The sequence below is a fragment of the Schistocerca nitens genome, chromosome 10 (genome assembly GCF_023898315.1).
Source record: "Schistocerca nitens isolate TAMUIC-IGC-003100 chromosome 10, iqSchNite1.1, whole genome shotgun sequence".
Lineage (NCBI taxonomy): Eukaryota > Metazoa > Arthropoda > Insecta > Orthoptera > Acrididae > Schistocerca > Schistocerca nitens.
In genome coordinates, this window is record NC_064623.1 from 29,971,512 (window position 1) to 29,994,316 (window position 22,805).

Genomic DNA, 22,805 nt, shown 5'->3' on the forward strand with positions numbered 1-22,805 from the left:
TCTGCTCTCTTCATTTCAGATTTCTAGTTATTCTTGCTATTACGACCTCCAGGAGTGTGTATGTTGTAACGCTCGGTGCGATACCTCTACAAGCTTCCAGTAGATTTGCTCCCATTTTGCGCTCGTTCGTTTTGACGAGACTCTGTATGTATGTCACATTCCACCATTTAGAAACCCTATGGAGACGGTATTTGACGCGTACATTCTCCGATCTACGCGATAAACTGATTATTTTTGCAACACATATTCTCTGATTTCAACGCTAGATTTTATTGTCGGCACAATACTCGTTTCAAAAGCACTTGGAGAGGGGACTTTATACAAATTTTGTTGTTGTCATGCGTAATTTGCCTGACGGGTAGTCGCATTTGATTCTTTGACGTATATGTCCAACAGTGTAGGGGGGAGGAGAGGGGGGGGGGTAGAATTGGCATGGAAATTCTCCGATTTACTCGGAAAATTTACTGTTTTGTCGCCTTCAAAGTAATCCCCCTCAGATATACAGGGTGTCCGAAAAGTCTTTCCCTGATTACATAAATTGATAACTCAGGCTAGAAGTAAGATACAAATATGAAACTGGTGTCTAATTGTTTACAAACTGTCGAAGTTTTTTTCACACATCAGTAAACTTCCACATGAGCATCCTTGGTAGCACATAGGCCATATTCAATTTCCTTCCACACTTTAGCCAACATCACTGGAGGGATCGATTCAACGACTGTGGTTATCCGTTGCCACAGGGTTTCAAGATCTTAATTCGATCGTGCAATAGCGCGCACCAAACATTCGCCTTTGGACTGCCTCTGGTGCACTCCATGACCTCGCCAGGGGGTTGTGAACCCCAAATGCGCACATAATGGCGATTCACTACTCCACTGACAAAAAAGGTCGCTTCGTCGGAAAAGGCAATTCGTCTGAGATAACCATCATCGTCCTCAATACGTGATAGCATATCGACCGCAAAGTCATATCGACGTGTACTGTCATCGGGCAACAAGGTCTGAACGATCTGCACTTTGTATGCACGAAACTATAAACGTTTGTGTAAAATGCCTCGGAGAGAGCTTTTTGGCATCTGTAATTCACGTGAGGCCCTGCGCACCGATTTCTTCGGACTTCGCAGAAAAGACTGCCTTACAGCTTCCACCATGTCTGCTGAGGTTCTTGGTCGAGCAGACCTCGGAAGGTCAGCAACCGAACCTGTGTTCTTGAACCTCTCATACCAGGCTTTAATGCTCTTGACATCAGGTGGATTCCTTCCAAACGTTGTCTGGAAGTGTCTCTGTACTGTGGTTGGTGATCGTGTCCCATGGTACCACAGGACACACTGTGCCTTCTCCTGACTGGTTAACATGGCTTCTTGGGCACTGCACCTCATCCACTACTTACGTACTGCGAACCTAAAACGGAAAAAAATTTTGATAGTTGTAAACAATTCGACACAAGTTGCATATTTGTATCTTACTTCTAGCCTGAGTTATCAATTTATGTAATCAGGGAAAGTCTTTTCGGACACCCTGTAATACACTTGTTCCAGCGCTGTTTCCAATCTTTGGAACTCACTTTTCGTTATAGTGTTCAGCTCCTTCAGCGATTCTGTTTTTAACTCGTCAGTGCCAAAGCGACATCCTTTCACGTTTCTCTTCAGCCTCGGGAATAGAAAGAAGTCGCAGGGGGACATGTTCCAGCAAATACGGTTGCTGAGGAAACGTAACGGTTTTGTTTTTTACCAAAAAAATCATGAAGTATTGAAGTGCGAGCGAGAGCACCATCGTGATGCAATTTCCACTAATGGGTTTTCCACAATTCTGGTCGTTTTCTTCGGACTGTTTAAGCAAACGGCACGTAACTCCCTAGTAGTACGCCTTACTGACTGTAGGACAATAAGGCAGAACTCGTGATGCACTATTCCATTATAATCGAATAAACCAGTGAGAACCGTTGCCTGTGATCGAACTTGTCAATTTATTTTTATGTTTTGGCCCTTCAGACAGTTTCCATGGGAAGATGGGGCCTTGGTTTCGACGTCATTCACGTGTACCAATGTTTCGTCTCCTGTCATAACTTTCTTTAGAAGCTCTGGATCGTTGTACGAGACGTCGCTTTTGGTGGAATTCAAGGATTTCGGATAAACTTTGCTGCTACGCGTTTCGCGTCCAAAACATCCAAAAAAATAGCTTAGCAAGCGCCAAAGGATAAACCGACATTTTCAAGTACTGTCTGATGGTGAATGGGCGATTTTCCAGAACTACGTTTTTTTTTTTTTTTTTTACTTCTTCCATATTGTCGTGAGTAATCGATAAACTAATGCGTGCAGGGCGGCCGTCTTCTTCAACGTTTCCTCGGCCCTCTTTGAAACGTTTATACCACTCACAGACTCTTGTCTTACTCGCAGTAGATTAGCCAAAACCCGCAGTTAACATTTCGAATGCGGTACTGCTTTTAATTACATTTGTCAAGCAAAATTTAATGCAAATTCATTGATTTACCTTTCTCGGAAGAAAAAAACCAGACCAATCAAAAACACTTGTAATCTTTTCTGTATCTACATGGATACTCTGCAAAACACACTTCAAGAGTCTGGCAGAGGTTCATCGAACCACTGTAACGTGCCAACAGAAAAAATTAATTATATATATCATTCAAATTCAGCATAACCTACCAACAGATAAATTCCGTAACCTACCAATAATACAATGTGACTAGTCTCTCCATAAAATTGTTGCTCACTTATAACCTTTCAATAATTGACTCTGAATTTAAACTGGTAAATTTTGGACGTCAGCAGTGCTGCGTCATGGCCCTGAAAATTCATTCTGAATAAATTGAAAATCTTACTTCAATGAAGTCGCCGGATAACGCGTATACAGGGTGAGTTACCTAACATTACCGCTGGATGTATTTCGTAAACCACATCAAATACTGACGAATCGATTCGACAGACCGAACGTGAGGAGAGGGGCTAGTGTAATTGGTTAATACAAACCATAAAAAATGCACGGAAGTATGTTTTTAACACAAACCTACGTTTTTTTAAATGGAACCCCGTTAGTTTTGTTAGCACATCTGAACGTGTAAACAAATACGTAATCAGTGCCGTTTGTTGCACATTGTAAAATGTTAATTACATTCGGAGATATTGTAACCTAAAGTTGACGCTTGAGTACCACTCCTCCACTGTTCGATCGTGTGTATCGGAGAGCACCGAATTACGTAGGGATCCAAAGGGAACGGTGATGGACCTTAGGTACAGAAGAGACTGGAACAGCACATTACGTCCACATGCTAACACCTTTTTATTGGTCTTTTTCACTGACGCACATGTACATTACCATGAGGGGTGAGGTACACGTACACACGTGGTTTCCATTTTCAATTACGGAGTGGAATAGAGTGTGTCCCGACATGTCAGGCCAATAGATGTTCAATGTGGTGGCCATCATTTGCTGCACACAATTGCAATCTCTGGCGTAATGAATGCCGTACACGCCGCAGTACATCTGGTGTAATGTCGCCGCAGGCTGCCACAATACGTTGTTTCATATCCTCTGGGGTTGTAAGCACATCACGGTACACATTCATCACGGTACACATTCTCCTTTAACGTACCCCACAGAAAGAAGTCCCTGCAGATGCTGCTCGCCGACCGTGGCCCGTGTTTGTTACAACACGCAACTGAATGTCGGAGGTTTCAAGCGTCAACTTTAGGTTACAATATCTCCGAATGTAATTAACATTTTACAATGTGCAACAAACGGCACTGATTACGTATTTGTTTATATGTTCAGATGTGCTAACAAAACTAATGTGGTTCCATTTAAAAAAAAAACCGTAGGTTTGTGTTAAAAAACATACTTCCGTGCATTTTTGTATGGTTTGTATTAAACAATTACACTAGCCCCTCTCCTCACGGTCGGTCTGTGGAATCGGTTCGTCAGTATTTGCTATGGTTTACGAAATATATCCAGCGGTAACGTTAGGTGACTCACCCTGTATATCTGCTCCTATAAGAAATTTTTCTGGCGCAGCCCTGTGCAATGCTGGCCGATAGATTTGTCATGTCTCAAATGAAACTACTGCTTTTTCTTTACAATAAGCGGTATGACCATAAATTGGAGAAATTAGTAAATTCTTTAAATTGAGATGAATGATTGTCAAAAGTTTAATTTTTATAAGAAATATTATTATTGAGAGATTTTTCAAAAACATTTACATGGGACTTGATATAACAATAGTACATATGCGCGAGGCTGCTTTTACCTTATACTACAACGCTCAGGCACCGCCGTCGCTCCCCACGACCGGCCCAGCCAACTCCATACACACGACTGCTAGCTACTACTTACTCCTACTGCCACACAGTTCCTACTGCATACAACACTGCTCTCTGGTCTGAGATTCTCTTATAGCTTACATATCGCAGGCAGCGCGTGAGCAATGGATCGAAATTACATCTGCTCGAGTGCGCTAGCAACAAATTCCTTAATCATGGACCTCTTACACCACCTTCACAATAATTCTCTCCTATTCCACTCTCGAACAGCACGCGGAAAAAACGAACGCCTGTATCTTTCTGTGTGAGCTCTGATTTCCCTTATTGTATTATGACGATCGTTTCTCCCTATATAGGTCGGCGTCAACAGAATATTTTCTTATTCGGAGGAGAAAGCTGGTGATTGAAATTTCGTGAGAAGATTCCACATCAACTAAAAACCCCTTCGTTTTAGCGATGACCACCCCAAACCTTGTATCGTGTCCGTGACACTCTCTCCCCTATTTCTCGATAGTACAAAACGTGCTGCCCTTCTTTGAACTTTCTCGAAGCATTCCGTTAACCCTATCTGGTAAGGATCACACACCGTCCAGCGGTACTCGAAAAGAGGACGGAAAAGCGTAGTGTAGGCAATCTCTCTAGTACGTCTGTTGTAACTTCTAAGCGTTCTGCCAATAAAACGCAGTCTTTGGTCCGCCTTCCCCACGACATTTTCTATGTGTTCCTTCCAGTTTAAGTTCTTCGTAATTGTAATTCCCAAATATTTAGTTGAATACACGGCCTTTAGGTTGGACTGTCCGCCGTGTAACCGGACTTTAACGGACTCCTTTGAGCACTCATGTGGATGACCTTACACTATTCATTATTTAGGGTCAACTGCCGATTTTCGCACCATACAGATACAATTTCTACATCGTTTTGCTGTTTGTTTTGATCTTCTGATGGCTTTACTAGACGATAAAAGACAGCGTCATCTGCAAACAACCAAAGACGGCTGCTCAGATTGTCTCCTAAATCGTTTATATGGATAAGGAACAGCAGAGGGCCTATAACACTAGCTTGGCGAACACCAGAAATCACCTTTACTCGATGAATTTTCGTCAATTACTACGAATTGTGATCTCTTTAATAGGAAACCATGAATCCAGTCGCATAACCGAACGATATTGCACAAGCACTCAATTTGATTACAAGCCGCTACTGAGGTACAGTGTCAAAAGGCTTCTGGAAATTTCGAAATATAGTTGTGTTTCACAAGAAATGTGTTTTCTCAATCTGTGTTGTCTATGTGTCAATAGAGGTTAGGTTAGTGCTGTTTTAAAGTCCCGTCGACAACGAGGTCATTAGAGACGGAGCGCAAGCTCGGGTTAGGGAAGGATAGGGAAGGAAATCGGCTGTGCCCTTTCAAAGGAACGATCCCGGCATTTGCCTGAAACGATTTAGGGAAATCACGGAAAACCTTAATCAGGATGGCTGGAGACGGGATTGAACCGTCGTCCTCCCGAATGCGAGTCCAGTGTGCTAACCACTGCGCCACCTCGCTCGGTGTGTCAATAGACCATACTCTTTGAGGTAATTCATAATGTTCGAACACAATATATGTTCCAGAATCCGGCTGGATATCGACGTTAATAAAATGGGCCTGTAATTTGTGGATTACTCCTATTGCCTTTCTTGAATATTGCTATGACTTGTGCAACTTTCCAGCTTTTGGCGACGGATCTTTCGCCGAGTGAGCGGCTGTACATGATCGTTAAGTATGGGGTATTGCATCAGCATACTCTGAAAGGAATCTGATTGGTATACGGTCTGGACCGGAAGACTTGCTTTTATTAAGTGATTTACAGGATGTTTCAAAAATGACCGGTATATTTGAAACGGCAATAAAAACTAAACGAGCAGCGATAGAAATACACCGTTTGTTGCAATATGCTTGGGACAACAGTACATTTTCAGGCAGACAAACTTTCGAAATTACAGTAGTTACAATTTTCAACAACAGATGGCGCTGCGGTCTGGGAAACTCTATAGTACGATATTTTCCACATATCCACCATGCGTAGCAATAATATGGCGTAGTCTCTGAATGAAATTACCCGAAACCTTTGACAACGTGTCTGGCGGAATGGCTTCACATGCAGATGAGATGTACTGCTTCAGCTGTTCAATTGTTTCTGGATTCTGGCGGTACACCTGGTCTTTCAAGTGTCCCCACAGAAAGAAGTCACAGGGGTTCATGTCTGGCGAATAGGGAGGCCAATCCACGCCGCCTCCTGTATGTTTCGGATAGCCCAAAGCAATCACACGATCCTCGAAATAGTCATTCAGGAAATTAAAGACGTCGGCCGTGCGATGTGGCTGGGCACCATCTTGCATAAACTACGAGGTGTTCGCAGTGTCGTCTAAGGCAGTTTGTACCGCCAAAAATTCACGAAGAATGTCCAGATAGCGTGATGCAGTAATCGTTTCGGATCTGAAAAATGGGCCAATGATTCCTTTGGAAGAAATGGCGGCCCAGACCAGTACTTTTTGAGGATGCAGGGACGATGGGACTGCAACATGGGGCTTTTCGGTTCCCCATATGCGCCAGTTCTGTTTATTGACGAAGCCGTCCAGGTAAAAATAAGCTTCGTCAGTAAACCAAATGCTGCCCACATGCATATCGCCGTCATCAATCCTGTGCACTATATCGTTAGCGAATGTCTCTCGTGCAGCAATGGTAGCGGCGCTGAGGGGTTGCCGCGTTTGAATTTTGTATGGATAGAGGTGTAAACTCTGGCGCATGAGACGATACGTGGACGTTGGCGTCATTTGGACCGCAGCTGCAACACGGCGAACGGAAACCCGAGGCCGCTGTTGGATCACCTGCTGCACTAGCTGCGCGTTGCCCTCTGTGGTTGCCGTACGCGGTCGCCCTACCTTTCCAGCACGTTCATCCGTCAAGTTCCCAGTCCGTTGAAATTTTGCAAACAGATCCTTTATTGTATCGCTTTTCGGTCCTTTGGTTACATTAAACCTCCGTTGAAAACTTCGTCTTGTTGCAACAACGCTGTGTTCTAGGCAGTGGAATTCCAACACCAGAAAAATCCTCTGTTCTAAGGAATAAACCATGTTGTCCACAGCACACTTGCACGTTGTGAACAGCACACGCTTACAGCAGAAAGACGACGTACAGAATGGCGCACCCACAGACTGCGTTGTCGTCTATATCTTTCACATCACTTGCAGCGCCATCTGTTGTTGAAAATTGTAACTACTGTAATTTCGAAAGTTTGTCCGCCTGAAAATGTACTGTTGTCCCAAGCATATTGCAACAAACGGTGTATTTCTATCGCTGCTCGTTTAGTTTTTATTGCCGTTTCAAATATACCGGTCATTTTTGAAACACCCTGTAAGTTGCTTCACTTCTCTGCAGTGGCGGCTCGTGAGTCTACATTTTGTGTGTTCACAAATTTTTAGTCTCAGATCAACCTAAATGTGTGAAATAGCATCTGCTGTGTAAATATTATGATTATGAACAAATGTATGCAACTGCCAGCCACCACGGAAGCTGGAATGCCGACTTGCAGGCGGTAGGGACCCACGTTGACTACCGCTAGTCCACTGGTTCGGAATGGCAAGCCGGGATGATAAATTATGTAGGTTTCTCAAGATAAGGCATTAGAGCTTCCAAATAGATCCCAAGTAGAAAGTTACTGGAGAATACATAAGCTTACAACAATAAATAAATTGTATATTTTCCGTTGGTGCCATTATGCAGGGTGTTACAAAAAGGTATGGCCAAACTTTCAGGAAACATTCCTCACACACAAATAAAGAAAAGATGTTATGTGGACATGTGTCCGGAAACGCTTAATTTCCATGTTAGAGCTCATTTTAGTTTCGTCAGTATGTACTGTACTTCCTCGGTTCACCGCCAGTTGGCCCAATTGAAGGAAGGTAATGTTGACTTCGGTGCTTGTGTTGACATGCGACTCGTTTCTCTACAGTACTAGCATCAAGCACATCAGTACGTAGCATCAACAGGTTAGTGTTCATCGCGAACGTGGTTTTGCAGTCAGTGCAATGTTTACAAATGCGGAGTTGGCAGATACCCATTTGATGTATGGATTAGCACGGGGCAATAGCCGTGGCGCGGTAAGTTTCTATCGAGACAGATTTCCAGAACGAAGATGCCCCGACACGAAGACGTTCGAAGCAATTGATCGGCGTCTTAGGGAGCACGGAACATTCCAGCCTATGACTCGCGACTGGGGAAGACCTAGAACGACGAGAACACCTGCAATGGACGAGGCAATTCTTCGTGCAGTTGACGATAACCCTAATGTCAGCGTCAGAGAAGTTGCTGCTGTACAAGGTAACGTTGACCACGTCAATGTATGGAGTGTGCTACGGGAGAACAAGTTGTTTCCGTACCATGCACAGCGTATGCAGGCACTATCAGCAGCTGATTGGCCTCCATGGGTACACTTCTGCGAATGGTTCATCCAACAATGTGTCAATCCTCATTTCAGTGAAAATGTTCTCTTTACGGATGAGGCTTCATTCCAACGTGATCAAATTGTAAATTTTCACAATCAACATGTGTGGGCTGACGAGAATCCGTACGCAATTGTGCAATCACGTCATCAACACAGATTTTCTGTGAACGTTTGGGCAGGCATTGTTGGTGATGTCTTGATTGGGCCCCATGTTCTTCCACCTACGCTCAATGGAGCACGTTATCATGATTTCATACGGGATACTCTACCTGTGCTGCTAGAACATGTGCCTTTACAAGTACGACACAACGTGTGGTTCATGCACGATGGAGCTCCTGCACATTTCAGTCGAAGTGTTCGTACGCTTCTCAACAACAGATTCGGTGACCGATGGATTGGTAAAGGCGGACCAATTCCATGGCCTCCACGCTCTCCTGACCTCAACCCTCTTGACATTCATTTATGGGGGCTTTTGAAAGCACTTGTCTACGCAACCCCGTTACCAAATGTAGAGACTCTTCGTGCTCGTATTGTGGACGGCTGTGATACAATACGCCATTCTCCAGGGCTGCATCAGCGCATCAGGGATTCCATGCGACGGAGGGTGGATGCATGTATCCTCGCTAATGGAGGACATTTTGAACATTTCCTGTAACAAAGTGTTTGAAGTCACGCTGGTACGTTCTGTTGCTGTGTGTTTCCATTCCATGATTAATGTGATTTGAAGAGAAGTAATAATCCACATAACATATTTTCTTTCTTTGTGTGTGAGTAGTGTTTCCTGTATACCTGAAATCCCGACAGTATCTTTTTTTATTGCCCGCCCTACAGCTACTGGCGTAAGATTTCCACATGTTGTGTTCAGCCTGAAGACTGCTTTGATATAACTCTCTTCCCTAGTCTATCATTCATGCGCAAGCCTCTTCACTTTCGAGTAACTACAGCAACTGACTTTGCTTACCAGATTTACTCCCCCCCATGTCCTTGTTTGCTGTTGCCGATGTTCGTCTTATATCCTCCTTTCAAGACACTATGGGCCAATGGATTTGCCGCAGTGGTACCACGGGTTGTCGTCAGACCACCGAAGTTAAGCGCTGTTGGGCGGGACTAGCAGATGGATGGGTGACCATCCAGTCTGCCGACCGCTGTTTGCAAGCGGGATGCATTCGACCCTTGTGAAGCAAACTGAGGAGCTACTCTGTTGAGAAGTAGTGGCTCCGGTCTCTTGACGCTTGTGGGCTGAGGATGACACGGCGGCCGCTCGGTACCCAGCCGGCCGTTGTGGCCGAGAGGTTCTAGGCGCTTCAGTCCGGAATCGCGCTGCTGCTACGGTCGCAGGTTCTAATCCTGCCTCGGACAAGTATGTGTGTGATGTTCTTTGGTTAGTTAAGTTTAAGTAATTCTAGTTCTAGGGGATTGATGACCTCAGATGTTAAGTCCCATAGTGCTCAGATCCATTTGAACCATTTGAACCGGTCGGTACAGTTGATCCTTTATTGCCTGTTTGGGCGGAATTTAGTTTTTTCAAGACACCGTCCATTACATTCAACTGTTTTTCCGAGTCCTTTGCTGCCTCTGACAGAATTACAGTGTCATCGGCAAATCTCAAAGTTTTCTTTATTTCTTCCCACTGGACTTTAATTCTTACTCTAAATTTTTCTTTGATTTCCTTTATTGCTTTCGCTATGTACAACTGAATAACATCGGGGATAGACAGCAACCCTGTCTCACTCCCTTCTCAACCACTGCCTCCCTTTCATGCCCGGTGTCTGTAAAAGTTGCTCCCTGTATTTTACCCCTACTGCCTTCAGAATTAGCGCATTCCTGTCAATAGTGTTAAAAGCTTTCTTTAAGTCTACGTAAGTCACGAGGGTGAGTCAAAGGAAAAACTTAAATATTTTTTTAAAATATTATTTATTGTGCAGAAGTGGTACAAAGCTTTATCACTTTTCAACATAATCTCCCCCACCCACAATGCAAGTCCAACGCTTACAAAGTGCATAAATTCCTTTAGAATAAAATTCTTTTGGTAGTCCGCGCAACCACTTATGCACCGCGTGGCGTACCTCTTCATCAGAACGGAACTTCTTTCCTCCCATTGCGTCTTTGAGTGGTCTAATCATATGGAAATCACTTGGGGCAAGGTCTGGTGAGTATGGTGGATGAGGAAGACACTCAAAATGCAGGTCTGTGATTGTTACAACTGTTGTATGGGCAGTGTGGGGCCTTGCATTGTCATGTTGCAAAAGGACACCTGCTGACAGCAATCCTCGTCGCTTTGATTTGATTGCAGGCCGCAGATGATTTTTTTAGGAGATCTGTGTATGATGCACTGGTGACAGTGGTACCTCTAGTCATGTAATGCTCCAAAATGACGCCTTTTTCGTCCCAAAAGAGAGTCAGCATAACCTTCCCTGCTGATGGTTCTGTTCGAAACTTCTTTGGTTTCGGTGATGAGGAATGGCGCCATTCCTTGCTCGCTCTCTTCGTTCCCGGTTGGTGGAAGTGAACCCAGGTTTCGTCCCCAGTAACGATTCTTGCAAGGAAGTCATCACCTTCTCGTTCAAAGCGCCGAAGAAGTTCTTCACGAGGATCAACACGTTGTTCTCTCATTTCAGGAGTCAGCTGCCGTGGCACCCATCTTGCAGACGCTTTATGAAACTGGAGCACATCATGCACAATGTGGTGTGCTGACCCATGACTAATCTGTAAACATGCTGCAATGTCATTCAGTGTCACTCGGCGGTTTTCCTTCACTATGGCTTCAGCTACTGCAATGTTCTGTGGAGTCACAACTCGTTGTGCCTGACCTGGACGACGAGCACCTTCCACTGAAGTCACACCATTTGCGAACTTCCTACTCCATTCGTAGACTTGCTGCTGTGACAAACATGCATCACCGCACTGAATCTTCATTCATCGATGAATTTCAATAGGTTTCACACCTTCACTACGTAAAAACTGAATAACAGAACGCTGTTCTTCCCTGGTGCAAGTCGCAAGTGGGGCGGCCATCTTTATACTGATACTGCGATGGTATACGTGTATCTGCACTATGCTGCCACCTACGAGCCATTCTGCAAACTGTATGTAGTACGCTTACCAAATTACAGGATAACGGTGCGAAATTTCGATGTGTTATTACGAATTTAAGGTTTTCATTTGACTCACCCTCGTAGAAACGTGGGTTTGCGTTTATTTTACCCATTTTGTAAGATAAGCTGTAGAGTCAGTGTGGCCTCATTGTTCCTAGATTTCTCCGGATCCCAAACTGATCTTCCATGAGTTTGGCTTCTGCCAGTATTTCCATTCCTCTGCATAGAATTAGTATTTTGTAACCTTGACTCAATAAACTGATATTTCGGTAATATTCATACCTGTCAGGATCTGCTTCATTTAGGATTGAATTATTACATTTGTCTTGAAGTCAGAGTATCTGGCCCGTCCCAGATGGAAGAGTTATGCCATGGATGGCTCTCCTGAGGCTCTCGCAAGGGAAAGTTCCCACCGCAACCCCCTCAGATTTAGCGGCCAGCCAGTCAAAAGCTTAACACAGATCAAGCATGAAAACAGGAACAAGGTGTACTGAAATGGGGTAAAAAACAAAATAGAAACAGTGGACAGTCCAAGCACAAGAAGTACCACAAAGAGCAGTCTGAAACAGCAATGGTGTCGTGGGTTAAGTAGTCTTGGACTGCCAAGCGGACGAGGCGTATTGAACGCTGAACCGTACTTTTTTTTTTTTCTCTCTCCGACTGGTCATTACCGCAGGACTGCTACGGTCGCAGGTTCGAATCCTGCCTCGGGCATGGGTGTGTGTGATGTCCTTAGGTTAGTTAGGTTTAAGTAGTTCTAAGTTCTAGCGGCCTTATGACCTAAGATGTTGAGTCCCATAGTGCTCAGAGCCATTTTTCGACTGGTCATTGAAATCTTTGTTCTCTTTCTATAGTCTTGGCAGTTGTCATTCTACACTCCTGGAAATTGAAATAAGAACACCGTGAATTCATTGTCCCAGGAAGGGGAAACTTTATTGACACATTCCTGGGGTCAGATACATCACATGATCACACTGACAGAACCACAGGCACATAGACACAGGCAACAGAGCATGCACAATGTCGGCACTAGTACAGTGTATATCCACCTTTCGCAGCAATTCGGGCTGCTATTCTCCCATGGAGACGATCGTAGAGATGCTGGATGTAGTCCTGTGGAACGGCTTGCCATGCCATTTCCACCTGGCGCCTCAGTTGGACCAGCGTTCGTGCTGGACGTGCAGACCGCGTGAGACGACGCTTCATCCAGTCCCAAACATGCTCAATGGGGGACAGATCCGGAGATCTTGCTGGCCAGGGTAGTTGACTTACACCTTCTAGAGCACGTTGGGTGGCACGGGATACATGCGGACGTGCATTGTCCTGTTGGAACAGCAAGTTCCCTTGCCGGTCTAGGAATGGTAGAACGATGGGTTCGATGACGGTTTGGATGTACCGTGCACTATTCAGTGTCCCCTCGACGATCACCAGTGGTGTACGGCCAGTGTAGGAGATCGCTCCCCACACCATGATGCCGGGTGTTGGCCCTGTGTGCGTCGGTCGCATGCAGTCCTGATTGTGGCGCTCACCTGCACGGCGCCAAACACGCATACGACCATCATTGGCACTAAGGCAGAAGCGACTCTCATCGCTGAAGACGACACGTCTCCATTCGTCCCTCCATTCACGCCTGTCGCGACACCACTGGAGGCGGGCTGCACGATGTTGGGGCGTGAGCGGAAGACGGCCTAACGGTGTGCGGGACCGTAGCCCAGCTTCATGGAGACGGTTGCGAATGGTCCTCGCCGGTACCCCAGGAGCAACAGTGTTCCTAATTTGCTGGGAAGTGGCGGTGCGGTCCCCTACGGCACTGCGTAGGATCCTACGGTCTTGGCGTGCATCCGTGCGTCGCTGCGGTCCGGTCCCAGGTCGACGGGCACGTGCACCTTCCGCCGACCACTGGCGACAACATCGATGTACTGTGGAGACCTCACGCCCCACGTGTTGAGCAATTCGGCGGTACGTCCACCCGGCCTCCCGCATGCCCACTATACGCCCTCGCTCAAAGTCCGTCAACTGCACATACGGTTCACGTCCACGCTGTCGCGGCATGCTACCAGTGTTAAAGACTGCGATGGAGCTCCGTATGCCACGGCAAACTGGCTGACACTGACGGCGGCGGTGCACAAATGCTGCGCAGCTAGCGCCATTCGACGGCCAACACCGCGGTTCCTGGTGTGTCCGCTGTGCAGTGCGTGTGATCATTGCTTGTACAGCCCTCTCGCAGTGTCCGGAGCAAGTATGGTGGGTCTGACACACCGGTGTCAATGTGTTCTTTTTTCCATTTCCAGGAGTGTATATATTGCTTATAGAATATGAGTCATGTGGTAAGAATACCTTACCGTCGCAAGGAAATGTGACGAATAGTGAGAGCATGCGAGATACTACATAGGCGTATCACAGAAACGAATGCAACAAATAAACGGGTGTGAACAATGTTACAACAAAGGAATTCAAGAGTCGAGGCTTCCAAAACGGAAAACGCAACTTCAAAAACGTTAAAAACTTACGTTTCGTCAGAGCACAAATGAACTGTGTGATTATGAAACTGTTACGTTCATTGTTGCAGCTAATTTCACAAACTAATATGTTTTAATAATTTTCTAGGGAGTGATAACATTCACATTCATACGAACACCTATATCGGGCAAGGAAGCATATCTCACTCATTTACCAGTCGTACAAATTAGGTGCGTCGATAAGAGGTTCCTATCATATGACACACGTACAGGTGCTAACGCCGTGTACGACGCAGCAGAGGCCGCACGGGGTAGCCGAGCGGTTTAGGCGCCTTGTCACGGTCCGCGCGGCTCCCCCTGTCGGAGGTTCGAGTTCGAGTCCTCCCGCGGGCATGGGTGTGTGTGTCATCCTCAGCGCAAGTCAGTTTAAGTTACATCAAGTAGGTGTGTAAGCTCAGGGACCGATGACCTCAGCAGTTTCCTCCCATAAGATCTTACCACAAATTTCCGCACCAGACGTCTTTTCCAGCGGAGGTTTCGGTTGACTTCGGCCGGTGTGGCCGAGCGGTTCTAGGCGCTTCAGTCTGGAACCGCGCGACCGCTACGGTCGCAGGTTGGAATCCTGCATCGGGCATGGATGTGTGTGATGTCCTTAGTTAGGTTTAAGTAGTTCTAAGTCTAGGGGACTGATGACCTCAGATGTTAAGCCCCTTAGTGCTCAGAGCCATTTGAACCGTTTTTGTTTCGGTTGTCGTCTTGTCATCAAACGTTTGCGGTTCCCATTCGAAAGCCACTTCCTTTCGGCTGCTAATAGACTAGTCGTGCAGAATCAGCTGTCATTAGAGGTGCCTACCTCACACCCCGCGGTTGCAGACGAACGTTATACCATGACGCAGATGCAAATTTGAATAAAGTGAACAGCGAGAAAAAAGGAATTGGCAGAAAGGAGGTTTGAACATGGCTCGCAGTCCAACACCGTAACCACTTTTTTTAATGTCATTTTGTTCGTTATTGGTCGTTGTATTTGTTCTACATTTACATCTACATGGTTACTCTGCAATTCACACTTAAGTGCCTGGCAGATGGCTCATCGAACCATTTTCATAAAACTTCTCTACCATTCCGCTCTCGAATGGCGCGTGGGAAAAAGGAACACCTAAATCTTTCCGTTCGAGCTCTGATTTCTCTTATTTTACTCTGATGATCATTTCTACCTACGTAGGTGGGTGTCAACAAAATATTTTCGCATTCGGAAGAGAAAGTTGGTAACTGAAATTTCGTAAATAGATCTCGCCGCAAAGAAGACCGCCTTTGTTTGAGTGACTGCCACCCCAATTCGCGTATCGTATCAGTGACACTCTCACCTCTATTGCGCGATAACACGAAACGAGCTGCCCTTCTTTGCACTTTTTCGGTGTCCTCCGTCAATCCTACCTGGTAAGGATCCCACACCGCGCAGCAATATTCCAGCAGAGGACGGACAAATGTAATGTAGGCTGTCTCTTTAGTAGGTTTGTCGCATCTTCTATGTGTTCTGACAACAAAGCGCAGTCTCTGTTTCGCCTTCCCCACAATAATATCTATGTGGTCTTCCCAGTTTAAGTTGCTCGTAATTGTAATTCCTAGGTATTTAGTCGAATTGACAGCCCAAGGATTTGTGCGATTTTTCGTACACCCAAAATTTATCGGATTTCTTATAGTACCCATGTGGACGACCTCGCACATTTCTTTGTTCAGTGCTGATTGCCACTTTTCGCACCATACAGAAATTCTCTCTAGGTCATTTTGTAGTTGGAATTGATCGTCTGATGATTTTACTAGACGGTAAATTACAGCGTCATCTGCAAACAGTCTAAGGGGGTTGCTCAGATTATCACCTAGATCATTTATGTAAATCAGGAACAGCTGAGGACCTATGACACTACCTTGCGGAACGCCAACTATCAATTCTGTTCTACTCGATGATTTACCATCTATGACTACGAACTGTGACCTCTCTGAGAGGAAATCACGAATCCAGTCACACAACTGAGACGATACTCCATATGCACGCAATTTGATTAATAGTCGCTTGTGAGGAACGGTACCAAACGTCTTCTGGAAATCTAGGAATATGGAATAGATCTGAGATCCCTTGTCGACAGCACTCATTACTTCATGGGAATAAAGAGCTAGCTGTGTTGCACAACCATATTTTCTGAATCGGTGTTGGTTATGTATCAATAAGACATTTTTTTCAAGGTGCGTACGTCCCATGACGTTTGTTCAAGTTCACGGTTCATCCATTCACTCAGATTTCTTGTTACAGAGGGCAGCTACCCCTATGACGGAACACGCTGAGCTACCGTGCCGGCGTCTTCACCACGACGCCATATCTCTTCACGGCTGCTCTACATTGCATTTCTTTTGCTTGGAACGTTCACTGTTTCTATTTTGCTTCTTTTCTCACAGTCCAGTGCACCTTCATCTTGTTTTCATGCTTGATCTGGTTGTTCACTGGGCTCTCTTATCACTAAATCTGAGGGTGGTGCCATGGGGAGCTTCTTCTACATCTACATCTGCAAACCACAATTAAATGCCTGGCAGAGGGTTCATCGAACCACCTTCACAATTCTCTATTATTACAATCTCGTATAGCGCGCGGAAAGAATGAACACCTATATCTTTCCGTACGAGCTCTGATTTCCCTTATTTTATCGTGGAAATCGTTCCTCCCTGTGTAGGACGGTGTCAACAAAATATTTTCGCATTCGGAGGAGAAAGTTGGTGATTGGAATTTCGTGAGAAGATTCCGTCGTAACGAAAAACGCCTTTCTTTTAATGATTTCCAGCCCAAATCCTGTATCATTTCTGTGACACTCTCTCCCATATTTCGCAATGATACAAAACGTGCTGCCTTTCTTTGACCTTTTTCGATGTACTCCGTCAGTCCTACCTGGTAAGGATCCCACACCGCGCAGCAGTATTCTAAAAGAGGACGGACAAGCGTTGTGTAGGCAGTCTTCTTAATAGACCTGTTACATTTTCTAAGTGTCCTGCCAATAAAACGCAGTCTTTCGTTCGCCTTCCCCACATTTTCTATCTGTTCCTTCCAATTAAAGTTGTTCGTAATTGTAATACCTAGGTATTTAGTTGTATTTACAACTTTTAGATTAGACTGCTTTGTCGTGTAACCGAAGTTTAACGAGTTCCTTTTAGCACTCATGTGGATGACCTCACACCTTTCGTTATTCAGCGTCAACTGCCACTTTTCGCACCATCCAGATATTTTTTCTCAATCGTTTTGCAGTTTTTGTTCTTCTGATTACTTTATTAGTCGGTAAACGACAACGTCATCTGCAAACAACCGAAGACGGCTGCTCAGATTGTCTCCCGGATCGTTTATATAGACAAGGAACAGCAAAGGGCGTATAACAATACCTTGGGGAACGCCAGAAACCACTTCTGTTTTACTCGATGACATTCCATCAATTACTACGAACTGTGACCTCTCTGACAGGAAATCACAAATCCATTCACATAACTGAGACGACATTCCATAAGCACGCAATTTGAATACGAGCCGCTTGTGTGGTACAGTGTCAAAAGCCTTCTGGAAATCCAGAAATACCTAATCGATCTGAAATCCCTTGTCAATAGCACTCAACACTTCATGTGAATAAAGAGCTAGTTGAGTTTCACAGGAACGATGTTTTCTAAACCCTTGTTGACTGTGTGTCAACAGACAGTTTTCTTCGAGGTAATTCATAATGTTCGAACACAATATATGTTCTAAAATCCTGCTACAATCGACGTTAACGGTACCTTTCGTGAATATTGGTGTGACCTGTGCAACTTTGCAGTCTTTGGGTAAGGATATTTCTTCGAGCAAACGGTTGCATATGATTGTTAAGTATGGAGCTAATGCATCAGCATACTCGGAAAGGAACCTAACTGGTATACAGTCTGGACCAGAAGACTTGCTTTCATTAAGTGATTTAAGTTGCTTCACTACTCCGAGCATATTTACTTCTACGTTACTCATGTTGGGAGCTGTTCTTGATTCGAATTCTGGAATATTCACTTCGTCTTCTTTTGTGAAGGCATTTCGGAAGGCTGTGTTTAGTAACTCTGCTTTGGCAGCACTGTCTTCGATAATATCTCCACTGTTATCGCGCAGAGCATTGATTGTTTCTTGCAGCTAACATACTCCACATACGACCAGAATTTCTTTGGGTTTTCTGCCAGGTTTCTAGACAACGTTTCGTTGTGGAAAATGTTATTGGCATCTCGCATTGAAGTCAGCGCAAAATTTCGAGCTACTGTGAAGGATCGACAATCCTGGGGATTTTGCTTCTCTTTAAATTTGGCACGTTTGTTTTGTTGCTTCTGCAACAGTGTTCTAACCCGTTTTGTGTACCAAGGAGGATCAGCTCCGTCGTTTGTTAATTTATTTCGTATAAATCTCTCAACTGCTGCCGATACTATTTCTTTGAATTCAAGCCACATCTGGTCTACGCTTACATTATTAATTTGGAATGAGTGAAGGTTGTCTCTCAGGAAGGCGTCAAGTGAATTTTTATCTGCTTTTTTGAATAGGTATATTTTTCGCTTATTTTTCGGGGATTTGTGGATTGCAATATTCAATCTCGCTACGACAACCCTGTGTTCACTAATCCCTGAATCAGTTTTGATGCTGGTTATTAACTCAGGATTATTTGTTGATAAGAAAAAAAATGGTTCAAATGGCTCTGAGCACTATGGGACTTAACTTATGAGGTCATCAGTCCCCTAGAACTTAGAACTACTTGAACCTAACTAACCTAAGGACAGCACACACATCCATGCCCGAGGCAGGATTCGAACCTGCGACCGTAGCCACTTCGGCCGGCTGTTGCTAAGAGATCAAGTCTGTTTTCACAACCGTTTACTATTCGCGTGGGCTCATGAACTAACTGCTCGAAATAATTTTCAGAGAATGCGTTTAGCACAATTTCTTGTTAGGAATTCCGAGGGGAATGACGTCTGCTCTGTTTCCAAGCAAATCATTGCCCTGGGAGATGGAGGGAGGGGCGTCGCAGCCCGCAGCGACCGTTGACCGCCTGCTGTGTACAGACCAGAGGCCGTGTTGGCTCGTAGAGCAGCCGCTAGGCTAGCGGCAGGTCAGTCCGTCTCAGGGACAGCGCACAAGATGGACGAACAGCACACACGGCGACCACGAGTTCTGGCTCCGCCTGATCCACCTCCCCTCAGGTAGGTGCAGCACTCAGAAATGCGTCACGTGTCCAAACTTGGGATGGGCAACTTCGGCAAAACATCGCTGCTCATTTCGATTTCACCATAAAATATCGCTGGTCTGTAATAATCGACCCCAAAATAACGAAGTAAAAAGCAGCATACAAATCATAACATTAACCCGTGAACAGCAAAATAAAAAGCACCGATTTTTAATATTAATGGTTGGTTGTGTCAGTCAGCAGCAACAGATGCATAGGCTAAGGCCAGTATTAGAAGTGGTTCAAATGGCCCTGAGCACTATGGTACTTAACATCTGAGGTCATCAGCCCCCTAGACTTGTTGTTGTTGTGGTCTTTAGTCCTGAGACTGCTTTGATGGAGCTCTCCATGCTACTCTATCCTGTGCAAGCCTCTTCATCTCCCAGTACGTACTGCAGCCTCCATCCTTCTGAATCTGCTTAGTGTATTCATCTCTTCGTCTCCCTCTACTATTTTTACCCTCCACGCTGCCCTCCAATACTAAATTGGTGATCCCTTGATGCCTCAGAACATGTTCTACCAACCGATACCTTCTTCTAGTCAAGTTGTGCCACAAACTCCTCTTCTCCCCAATCCTATTCAGCACCTCCTCATTAGTTATGTGATCTACCCATCTAATCTTTAGCATCCTTCTATAGCACCACATTTCGAACGCTTCTATTCTCTTCTTGTCCAAACTATTTATCGTCCATGTTTCACATCCATGCATGGCTACACTCCATACAAATACTTTCAGAAACGATTTCCTGACACTTAAATGTATATGTCAACAAATTTCTCTTCTTCAGAAACGCTTTCCTTGCCATTGCCAGTCTACATTTTATATCCTCTCTACTTCGACCATCATCAGTTATTTTGCTCCCCATATAGCAAAACACCTTTAGTATCTCATTTCCTAATCTAACCAGAGTTAATTCGACCCCCAAGACTTAGAGCTACTTAAACCTAACGACATCATACACATCCATGCCCGAGGCAGGATTCGAACCGACGACGGTAGCAGCAGCGTGGTTCCGGACTGTAGCGCCTAGAACCGCTCGGCCCCCACGGCCGGCCCAGTACTACACTATCAAATTTCTTTGACAAAGAAATATTCGTCAAATTCCTTTGACAAAGATCTTTGATGTGGCGCTAAAAACAGTATTATACTGTCGTCATATTTTTCGTCAAATTTCAAGATGACGGAAAACAGCTTGTTATTGTGCGCTCCATTTGCTAGTACCACAATTGCATCGTGTGTGTATCTGGAAGAAAAGCGCGGAAAAAAAGGAAACACACTTGGATGAAGCCATAGGTATTACGTCGAGATAGTAAAAGTATTCAGCAAAATTTGTTACGAGAGCTCCAAGTGCAGGGAGTCGAGTTTTAATATGTAAATTACTTACGAAAGTATGAAAATGTGTTTGAGTATTTGCTCACTAAAGTGGCTTCTCATCTTACAAAACATAATATTCTCTTGAGAAGTGCTATTTTTGCAGAAGACAGACAAACTGTGACACTGCTATTTCTTGATACAGGACAGAGCTACTCTAGTTTACAGCACAGCACTCGCATATCACATTGCAAATTAACCAAAATAATTCCAAAAACGTGTGAAGCGATTTATAAAGCACTAAAGGGGAATGTGTGAAGCTAAATAAATGTTTAAGTACAATATTATTTTTGAATAATTTAATTAATGGAATTAGTGTTCCAACAACTGCAAAATTAATAAAAAGTACGAAACTGGTGAAGCGCTTTTTAACTGTGACATCCAGAGTTCAAAAATTGACAAAGTAGAGTGAAAAGCAAAGAAAGAATTTTTTATTTTAGAGTGTGACCACATCCGCCATTTCCGCTTGCTGAAAAGCTGCCTGGAAGTTTCCAGACGTAGAGGTGGATGCCTATAGCTGTGATGGTGGACACGAAGTCGCCTGCAGCATATGCCACCAGCCCATCAACACAAAATTAATAGCATGCACTGTACCCCTTACTCAACCCCCGCTCTAGAAGAAGCAAATTTAATAAAAACAAAAGAGTCGAAGGAACACAACAGCTTTGAAGCGATATTTACGAACACACTACAGACACGTCAAATAGCTGTAGCGACGCCAGCGCTCCAAGCGGTTACATTTCACACTGCAGTGAACAGAAGACGAACGACTTTTACGATTCAAATCTACGGCGAGGCCATAGATTTGATCATGTATATTTGACGACAGGTGAGATTTGACAAAGTGCCCTGTCACGTCAGCAAATTTCTTTGACATAAATATTTGACATGTCTACTTTGACAGAAAAAGATGATAGTGTAACACCGGCCTATCAGTGAGGGCACTTGTTGCTCACTGTATTCTTTACTGTCGTTTTGGGACCATATTGTATGAACAATTACTGGTGTGTGTTTTGAGAATGGGTGTGTCAGCCCGAAACCGATAACCACTACAGCTTAATTTTACATCAATGCAACTGAGACGGACGAAGTAAAAAGCAAAATATCCAATTTCCTCAGTACCGAAATGTTGCGGACCTAGCATCTCGTAGCAGCACGCTTCGAATAAGCAAATATTAATTATACACTACTGGCCATTAAAATGGCTACATCATGAAGATGACGTGCTACTGACGCAAGGAGATGCTGTAATATGCAAATGATTAGCTTTTCCGAGCATTCACACAAGAATGGCGCCGGTGGCGACACCTACAACGAGCTGACATGAGGAAATTTTCCAACCGATTTCTCATACACAAACATCAATTGACCGGCGTTGCCTGGTGAAACGTTGTTTTGATGCCTCGTGTAAGGAGGAGAAATGCGTACCATCACGTTTCCGACTTTGATTAGGGTCGGATTGTAGCCTATCGCGATTGGTTTATCGTATTGCGACATTGCTGCTCGCGTTGGTCGAGTTCCAATGACTGTTAGAAGAATATGGAATCGGTGGGTTCAGGAGGGTAATACGGAACGCCGTGCTGGATCCCAACGGCCTCGTATCACTAGCAGTCGAGATGACAGGCATCTTATCCGCACGGCTGTAACGGATCGTGCAGCCACGTCTCGATCTCTGAATCAACAGATGGGGACGTTTGCAAGACAACGACCATCTGCACGAACAGTTCGACGACGTTTGCAGCAGCAGGGACTATCAGCTCGGAGACCGTGGCTGCGGATACCCTCGACGCTGCATCAGAGACAGGGGCGCCTGCGAAGGTGTACTCGACGACGAACATGGGTGCACGAATGGCAAAACGTCATTTTATCG